The sequence below is a fragment of the Asparagus officinalis genome, chromosome 9, assembly GCF_001876935.1.
Source record: "Asparagus officinalis chromosome 9, Aspof.V1, whole genome shotgun sequence".
Taxonomy (NCBI): Eukaryota; Viridiplantae; Streptophyta; class Magnoliopsida; order Asparagales; family Asparagaceae; genus Asparagus; species Asparagus officinalis.
The window spans coordinates 34,937,492-34,948,230 of record NC_033802.1 but is presented as its reverse complement, the minus strand read 5'-3'; positions in this window follow the sequence as shown (position 1 = coordinate 34,948,230).

The following is a 10,739-nucleotide window of genomic DNA, read 5'->3' as shown; positions in this document are numbered from 1 at the left end:
GTTCTACATTGAATCCTACCTTATTGCTGAAAATTCTTCCCCAGGTTTTAAGCAAATTCAAAATGACATAATCAACACTGTGCTGAAATTACAAGCATATATGGTTGTTCAATAATTCTTGTGGCACTGGAAGGTAGGTATTATTAGTGTCATGCGTTTTGAAGTTAGATTCTTGATTTATGAATGTTTGTTTTCTAACAACCAATTGTTCTTTAACACTTTCCTCAACCCCAAGATTCAGGACTGAGGTGTAAAAATTTGTTTGTTATTTATTTTCCAAAAATTTTAGTTCATCAAGAAAGAGTTTTTCAAAATTCAGTTCAAAGAAGCAATTGTTTAACACAGTTTCTTTATTTTGACAAACCTAACCTGCTTCTCCTAATATTTTTAGCTCCTCACCAAAAATTTTCTCAAAACTTCGATCTGACTCTTCTTCTTATTCCTCTGGTCTTTTTTGAATTGAGTTATCAGAAGGAGAATAAATTGGAACAAGAATTGGCTTAAAGGTGTTCTTTCCTGATTATCGACCTGTTTTCTTGACTATAGTGCATTCATTTGAGTGTCCTTAGGATTGACCACGGGTTGACTCAGAATTTCTCCTTCCTCTCCTTCACTTATAGCACTAGCAAGTTGATCAATGTGGGTTTATAATATAGCTTTGGCTTTAGTGTTAGAGTTAAGTATGAGTTCAGTTGATTGCATAAAGGAGTTCATCGTGTAGGATGTTTGAGTTAACATATCTGTGGCTAGTGTGGAGGCCTTAATTATGATTTCAAAACCTTTTTCTAAAATATTGAGATGTTCATCATGATCTGTATCAAGAAGAGTGTGATTTATAGCTTGATGATGAAGAGATTGATATGACAGATTTGGTTGTTGAAAATTAGGTTGAGAACTAAAAGGAACTGTGTTTCCCCTAGGAAAATGTTGGGTTGTAGAGGGAGTGTAGTTTTGATTCCATGCAATGTTTGGGTAATTTTCCCAACCTGGGTTGTAGGTTGAAAAAATGGATCATTCACAGAATACTGAAATGCAGCGTTAACCTTATCATCGCAGTGCATGGTTCTCTCAGATAGGCTCTCTAAAAACTCCTAAGATTCATTGGGGATTTCATTCCTATTGGGATAACATAAATTTTGAAAAACATGTGGATTAGCCATTTGTTCAAAATGAATTTGTCAATGTGTATAATCCTTAATCCACGTTTGCATGCACCTAACACAATTTTTTTTACACTTTTTTTTATAAAGAGGGAAAAATTAGTTTTTTTTTAGAAGAAAAAGGAAGAAGGAAAAACCTAACTAAAACAACTAAAAAACAATCACTTTTCAATCACTTTAACTCTAGGGTTAAGCCTAACTCAGCTAGACCAGCTCCTAACCAAAAATTCCTTAAGTGAAAAGATAAAAGTTTTACTCGGTTAGTTAGCTAGGTAAGAATAGGAACAAAGGTTGATCAGAGATCGATTAAGTATCTCGTTCCTTGTAGAGCGCTTTACACAACCCTTAAACCATGCCTTAGATACCAACTAATCCAAGAAAATATAAACCGGTTCATCTAAAGATTCTTTATTCATTATTGAGCTTGATTCCATAGGGCCAACGTCTAATGAGTTTTATTGGGCTTGGGTTGTGTAGTGAGAAATTAGTGATTTTTGGGCTAAGGAAAGAGGGATGAAATCCCTCACCTTATCTTGATTAGGGGGTTTTGCCCTTAAGAATATTTTCAAGTATGTGCCAAATCAAGATGCTCAAATCACTTTGGTGAATTCCTACTAACTATATAAAATGCAACCCTGGGAATTAAAAGCGACTAAAAAGGATAGTAAAAATAAAATCTTTTTTTTAATTAGGGTTAACAAGAAAACAAAAATGAGAAGGGAGGAATTTATTATCTTGTTAGTAAATGTCAAAATGAAGGGTCAATTTTATTATGATCACGAAAATAAAATCTTTTTTTTAAGATCCTAATTGTCACTAATTGTGAGAAACTAACTAAAGGCGTGGAATTGAAAATATTAGGAAGAAGACTTCCACAAGCGAATCTCCAATTCCTCAATCTCCAATTATTGATCTTTAATCTGCAAGTAGTTCTTTCGCAAGAAACACACAAGTTAAAGAACCAAAATAATAATAAAAATCCTACTAAAGCACTTTCCCCGGCAACGTCGCCAAAAACTTAATGCGGCATAAACATGTACCAAAAATATTACAAGTACACAACCGTGTCAAGTTATAGTATAAAAAGTTATCGATCCCACGAGGAAGGTGTTTTGTAGGAGAAAATATAAATCAGTTCTTATGTTGTGTGCATGACAAATAGGAGGGAAGAATAAGTGTGATTGCGAAGAGATGGAGAGAATGAAAATGGTTGTGTATATGAATATATTTGAGAGTGGAAGTGATAAAAAAATAAATGTGATCAACAAGGCAAGCAGGAAAAATCAAGAAACAAATAAAAATCAAGAATGAAAAATAAAATTCAAGAAAGTAAAGATGGTGGATTAAATTAAAGATATGAGTAATCTAAAATTGAACCCACTTCTTAGAAAAGGGTGATTCCCTAAAGGGTTTTAGCCTAAAGGCGAATCAAAGAAAATAAAAAAAAACAAAAAAAAAACTAAACCTAAGAGGGTTCTAGCATCAAGGTGAATAGTGCAAGAAATTAAAATCTAACTACAAAATAAATTGTAAAATCTAAACTACAAAATAAATTATAAGAATTAAATGTAAGAAAATAAATCTAACCTATAAGCATGAAATAAATCTAAGACAAGAGGGTTCTAGCCTCTTGGCTATTTGACAAGAAAATAAAATCTAACTACAAGCATAGAAATAAATCTAAACTAATAAGTAATAAAGACGAAATAAAAGAGAAAAATAAAAGAAATGCAAACCTCCAAATAATTCTTCATCTCTATCTTCATCATCTAATAAAGAGAAGAAATATTAAAAGTTGTGAAAAAATTATTTTATTAATTATAATAAAAGTTACAAATTTGAAAGGCCTTCTCAATTAAGAGTGGCCCTCCTCTCCAAATAGAGTTACAAAAATTTTTACACCCTCAATCTCTCACTCTATACCCTTATTTATAGTAAACATCAATGAATATGAGCCATTGGATTGAAATCTTATCCAAAACAATAAAAAATCAGCCCTTAATTCGTAACAGAACTGTCAGTATTGATGCCAGCATCGATGCCCGCATCGATGCTAGCGTTGATGTCCTATCAAATTTCTACCTTCACAGATAGCTTCGTCTCGTCGAGATAGGTGATTTTTATATATTATATGTTAAATTCCGCCTTCCGGATTGAGAGATATCATTGTTTTTTTGCGGCCAACTATCTTGAATACATTTTTTTTCATATTTGATTTTTTTATTTTCTTTGGCTTCTATAGGCTACTCGGCTTGATTCTGGGCTTGGGCTTTTTGGCTTTTGCTTGTGTTCTTCATTTAATTCATGAGCTTTTATTGAGAGATGAACTTTATTCTTCATTAACCTGCAATTAAAGATAAAAATAATTATTAGTGGTATATTTATTCATTAAAAATAGATAATAAGGGTATACAATTGTAATAAAATGTGATTATCAGGTGCTACTAGCACCAAAGTTGAAAGTCGGGCATGAGGAAGACTTCATGCCAAGGAACGAAAGATGGAACTTCAACAACAAGAACCGCAACATTGTTGAAGATAAAGCTCAACACCATTGTAAAAGGCTCAATTGATTGCACAAGAAGACGTTATCGAAGGTCGTCGAATGAACTTGTAATCGAACCTCGTAGTGTAGCTCGAGGGTCGTCTAAAGAATTTGTAATTGAACCTCTTAGTGTAGCTCGAGGGTCATCGAAAGAACTTGTAATCGAACATCGTAGTGTAGCTCAAGTTTTCTAAGTTCAATCTATGTACGTCGACTTTCTATAGTTGTAACTTCAATCATTATATGAATAAAATTTATAGTTTTATCCACAAATTATTCTCTTCTTTTGTGCAATTAATAATCATAACTTAAGATTTTTAGCAAACCCTTAACTATCAACGGACTTGATATGTCTTTACCAACTACCGTTTGAGTTGGACTAGTCATACTTTTTACTCTTAGTATGATGAGTTGTCGAAGAGTTTCTCTTAGACTCACGTACTAAGATTCCTCCTCTATCCTTTGCCTTTCTAGGCACTGGATCAAGTTTTGGAAATGTGATAATGAAGCTCATCATATGGTAAGCTTGTTATAGGAAAACGAACGTCACTTATAAAAATAACGACGTTAGGAGAATCATGTCACTCAGTGACATAGAAGTATGATGACAATGATGGAAACAAAGCCATATCACTTGGTAGGCCAATGTTTGGAAAACAAACATCATTTGGGGAAATGACGACGTTAGGAAAATTATATCGTTCAGTGATTTAGAAGTATGACGATATGGTGGAAACAAAGGCACATCACTTGGTAAGCTAATATTAGAAAATGAACATCATTTGGGGTAATGACGACGTTAGGATAATCATATCTTTCAGTGACATAGAAGTATGACGATAATGATGAAAACAAAAGCACATCACTTGGTAGGTCAATATTGAAAAATGAACGTCATTCGAGGAAATGACGATGTTAGGAAATTTATGTCATTCAGTGACTTAGAAGTATGACGAAAATGATGGAAATAAAGGCACATCACTTGGTAGGCCAATGTTGGAAAACGAACGTTATTTGGGGTAATGACGACATTAGGATGATCATGTCGTTCAGTAGCATAGGAGTATGACGACCGTGATGAAAATAAAGGTACATCACTTGGTAGGCCAATGTTAAAAAACGAATGTCATTTGGGGTAATGATGATGTTAGGATAATCATGATAGTAACACATCACATAGTAGATTACTATTGGAAGGATATTTTTTTGAACGAAAGTTAAACATTAACTATCAGAGATAATCATTAATATGATAGTATTGTCCCACCATCCTATTAGAGAAGATTGGTGGGGGAATTTGGAGGAAGTGACTATCAGAGATAATTATTAATATGATAGTTTTGTGGTCCCGCCATCTTATTAGAGAGGATTGGTGAGGGAATTTAGAGGAAATGACTATCAGAGATAATCATTAACATAATAGTATTTTGGTAAGGGGCCAGATGCTCATGTTTGACTTCAGACTCACCTTAGAGTTGATTTATGACGAGCTTCAGATCGTCATGGCTTCGTCAGAGGGAAAGCTTGAGGTAGTACATGGTTTTGTAGAGAAACCGAAACTACTCCCACTCCAGCAATAATCAGGATTGAAGGGTAAAGACTCTAGCATCCAATAAAACTTGGATCTTATCCTTCACGATGTAGCATTTAGAAGTGGGACGATGAACCATCCTGTGGTACGCATAGTAGTTGGGATCCTCCGTTCTCGATATCTCCTCAGGTCGTATTGATTCTGGGAGCTTGATCTTCTTTTCCTTAATCAATGACTTAAGGATTGGTACGACCTACTCATCATTGAAGTCGTACTTCTGCTGGAAGCGGCTATCCGAAGATTTGCCCTTCTACTTCGAAGAAGATTTAGGGGAGGAACTGGTTTCCACTACAAAAGTCTCCTTCCCTTTTGATTGTTTCTGAGGGGTGAAGTCACTCTGGTTACCCCCTCTTTGAGATTCACATAGCTCCTCAACATCTAGCCTTTTGAGCATGTTTTCAACCTGTTTACCTTGGCGAACAAGCTCTTTCCAAGTTTGGATCTTCACCGCTCAATCTTGGATAAAATATGGATCGAGAGATTGTTATGACACATCTCGACCAACATACTTTCAGAAACTTGATCACAGCAATGCGGCGATCGATTTCTAAATCTCTTGACAAAGTTGCTAACAGACTCTTTCTTCTTCTGTTTTTTAGCTAGCAGGGTAACCATAGATACTTCTGTGTCATCGTCGAAGAATCTAGCCATGAAGAGCCTTTCCATGTCCGTCCAAGATTTGATGGAGCCTGGTTTCAGCTTGTAGAACCATTCAAAAGCGACTCCTTTGAGGGTGCTAATGAATAATCAAATCATAATGGGATCATTCCCCACTATGTGTCCAGTTTGTGTCTGGAAGTAGTAAACATGCTGGGTAGGAGAACCATTGCCATCAAATTGCAGTAGGTTGAGTGGCTAGAACTTCGGAGGCTAGGGGACGACATCCTATTCAGCAGGGTACAGTCTAACCACCCCCAATTTTCTTAAGTTTCTATGAAGCTTCAAATCATCAAGCTGCTTCTGAAAGTCGACCAACTTTTGATCTCGCTCTTTCTTGCAATGGTTGGACTCAACTTCGGACGACTCAGAATGAATTTTGAAAATCTCTTCATCCTCATCCTCATCATTATTGCCATCTTGGTTTTGACGGTCAGATTCCTGAGCAGTGGGTGAAGGTCACCGATGCCTTGATCCTGAGGATTCGGCGGTGGCTTTCTTCTTTTTCTTTTCTTTCTCCCCGATGAGTTTCTCTATTATTGCTTCCAATCGTCTGATAGACTCCTGTTGTTAACAGATAGTTGATTATGCTCTTCCATCTGCCTCGCCATACCCTCTTCACTTCCAGCCATGTGAGCACTTGCTTGTTCACTTTGGTTAGTATTGGACGCCAGAGAGGTTGCGATGGCTGAGTTCTCAGGCTCTTCAAATGGGATCACCACACCAGTACGAGTACGAGTGTGCTGATATACTCTCTGTCCTTCGACAAGCATTTCACCTAACCCTTGAGAGTACTCAGAATCATAAGATTCAGAAGAATCAGCCGAGGCTTTGCGCTTGCCCTTGCTAACCATGTTAATCGTCACTTTAATGTGGCGATTCTTGGGTGCTTGTTTCTTGGTACAAAAGTGCCTTCTTCTGGATGACGAGATCGTTGACGGCTCAGTCAACCGTTCAAAGACTAAAGATTTATGTGCTGACTCCTTACATGGGCATTAGGAAAGTACTGTAGAAATAAGCTTCTCACAGCAACAATGAGATTGCATCTGACTCATGCTGCATTTGCGTGTGAGATAATCACGAAGGTCGACGGTAGGACTACTCTCAGCTGGCTCTATCGATCTAGCTTTACCCGAGCGAGATCCTCTAAATGATAGAGATTGACGAACTTGGGCAGTTGGACAAACTTCATCATTCAGATGTTTATGACGAGGTCCGTTGATAGGACGAGCTTGGCGCATTCACCTTCTCGGTCAGCTTTTAACTTGAGGTTCGTTTTCTGATTGAACCTCGATATGAACTATTTGTTGAGTTTGTTAACCCTCTTTTTGAGGACGAGGTTCATTTTCTAAGCCTACTCAGGTACGAGGATGAGGTTCGTCATTCTGACGTTTCTCGCCTACTCGACCCTCGTCAGACTTATTGAACTTGGGCTCGTCAGCTCTCGGTCGATAATGGAAACCATCTAGTGAGACAAGGCTCGAGCCCTATGGTAAGCTTGATTCCGGCACTGACGTTGTTAAGCACGTCTCGATAGAGGACCAACAAAAACTCTCGCTTCAGCCAAAGCTGGATAAGGTTTGTGGTCAGAAGCTAAGGTTTGACTAGAAGAAGCCGAAGTTCGGCTAGGTTGCTCAACAACCAATTTCTTAGCCTGACGGCTAGTTGTTGGAGCCTCACTTTTTTGAGGCATAGACTTTTCCTCGAGGTTAACTCGAGTGGAATCATTAGAAGCCACATGGGCTGATGTCTTATAAGAGACTCGACTACATTTTTGTGCCTTAGTAGGACTAGACTTACCAGAGGAGAGAAACTCCTCATATTTCGTCTGGTCGAACTCTATCACCAGAGTTTCAACCTCGGTCCCCACTACAATCTTGTCTGACTGCACCACCGCCATCTCATCGAAAAGAATGGCTACTCCTACTATGGTCGCCATCTTTTATAGTGTCAAAAAATTAAAGTTTGATTGATTTCTTATTTTAAGAAATAGATTCGATCACTTAGTACGAATCCCTTACAATCACTCACACCCTCTCTCGATTACAGAGGAAGAGAAGCTTGATTTGACTTCTCATTTGTTTAAAAGTGGGTTCTTGGTGGCGAAAGAATGCTTCTCTCGATGCTCAAGCTGAGATTGCTTTCCGTTAATGATCATAACAAGATCACACAAGCTTCTGATGGTCGGTCGATGATCTCCTTTTTTGCAGCAGCGAAAGATCAAGGCTCTAAAGTCCAAAAGTCTCTCTCTGAATCTCTTCCGCCTTCATAGCCGTTCATGGCTATTTATAGGGTTTCACCACGTAACTAACGTGCTAAAATTATAGGTAGAGGGTGTAACTATCTCCTCTAATTCAGCCCGCGTTAGTTAATGGGGCGTAACATACTCTTGGAGTTTAGCCTAAGTGGCTGACTAGGTCTTCGGAGCTGTTATAGGTGGATCTCCCACGAACGACGAGCTTCGCTGCATGACGAAGTTCATCTGATTGGACGAGCCTCAATATGAAGCGAGGTTCGTCTGCTAAGGCTAACTTTGTAGTATACTGAACTCTGTCTTCACTGACATCATTTGACGGGCTTCGTATTCACTAACTAACTTCGTCTTCGACAATTAAGCCCAATTACATAGCCAGTCTTGTGAGTTTCCTTTTGATGAGTCTGATCTTCACTGATGAGCTTGACGTATGGTGATGAGCTCCGAACCCCGTATCTAATTATGAGCTTTGAACCTCATATCCAATGACGAGCTTCGAACCTTATATCCAACGATGAGCTTCAAACCTCGTATCCAACGACGAGCTTCGAACCTTGTATCCAACGACGAGCTTCGAACCTCATATCCAACGACGAGCTTCGAACCTTGTATCCAACAACGAGCTTCAAGCCTCGTATCCAACAATCTTTGAACCTCATTTCCACTGGTGAGTTCGCCAAGCATTGCTATGTAATGAGCCTTGTTTATGATATGGCTCCTCATTGGGTAATGAGTTTCATCTTTGACCATGACGAGGTTCATCACTTTGACGGCTTTCATCATATCTCAATGTTCAGCATTTTTTTCATGCCTACAGCAGGGTCAAGGGCTGCTACTACCCAGGCCAAGAGGGGTAAGAAGAAAAGGATGAGAATGATAAGAAACCAAGGCCCAAAGAAGACGACCAAAGTCGCGATGGAGGCGGGAGTGTCCATTACCATTTAGGGGGGCATCTCAATATAGCCACAGGCGGAGATCCCACCTCCTCAAGCAATGGAGGAGGCTATTGTTGCTACTGCTACTGCTACTGCTATTCCGGCTCAAGAAGCCAAAGTCATCGTTATTGATGAAAGGTCCCCCATTAGAGAAAAGGAAGTTGAGATCCACATGGTTGAGGCCGAGGAGGCCGAGGCCCTAATAGAGGCTGAGGTGGCCTGTGATGAACTTGCCGAATTTGCCCATCGGTAGGGTAAAGAGCCAGTCATCGAGGGGGCATCTCCTCCTCAAGGGTTTAGGTGGTCATTTCCTTATCGCATCAATGAGGTTGAGGTGAAGAAGTGGGAGCAGCTGAGAATGCTCCTGATGGGCTCTTGCAGAATCAGTCCGCAATTCGATAAGGAGTCGCTTCAGGAGTTCAAATATGAACCCAAGCAGCATCTTAACAAGAGGGGATTAGTTTTGGAGTCCTAATTTGCACAAACTCAAGCATTCGTGCAGTTCTATCTCCCACACGATGACAAGATCCTTGGAGAGATGTCGGATGTTGGCCTTCACTAATGACTCCCAAGCTACATGGTTCACAAAGTTCTGGTGAAAAGGAACAATTCAGCAGCTATGAACGGGTTCGAACCTATCTCCTCAAGATTCAGGGAGAGCTAGCCAACTTTTAAACCAAACACGCTATGAAAAGGAGCTCTTGCTCCTTTTGAACTTATTGTAATGACTGAAGTTATAATGAGTCCTGCAATGAAGAAACCAACTTTCAAACCAAACACACTGGCAACCACAGTGGGAGCTAACAGCCTCTTTGCTGAGGCTGTAGTGTTGCAACTAAGGATCCTAATCTTGGTAGATATAGAGGTCGAGTACGAGTTTGATCAACAGAAGTATGAGGAATACCTATCGTCTTCTTCTAGAACCTCCTCCCCTCACAAGTGCAGGAAGATCTCCTCCTCTAGGAAGGTCCACTGTTCTTTAGATCTGAAGACCCAGGGTGATGATCATCATCCCATTGCTGCTGCAGTTGCGCCTTGCAATGCCCCTCTGGCGTCTAATGAAGCTGGATCTATGGATTTAAACTCCTCCTCAATCAATGAGTTGAGTGCTAAAGGCGTGTTGATTTTATCAAAGAGGGCCCATCAAAGACAACACTAACACCTTGCGCGTCAACTAGCCAAGGCCTTGGAGCCGGTCAATGGGATTCGTTATAAGGCAGATCTGGAATCTAGGAAATGACAAGCGCCTCAGCAGCGAGCAAATGGATTTTCCTCCAAACCATCAACTGATGAATGGGTGCGTGTCAAAAGGACCCATTCGACTCTCGAGGAGCGTACTCAGAAGCGTCATGCACTACTCACGCACGTACGGATTTTCGTACAAGAGGCACAAAAATTGCAAAAGGAATCGGTGGCCAAAAGACCACCAAAACCATGCCAAGTATGTAGGCCCAAGTCCAAAGTAGCGGCCGAGAAGATCAAAAAACACAGATCACCGCAAGGTCATCCGGTCGGCCGCGGGTCACCTCAAGGTTAGCCGGTCAGCTCTGGGTCATCCTAAGGTGACTCGGCTAGCTGCAAATCACCCTAAGGCGAC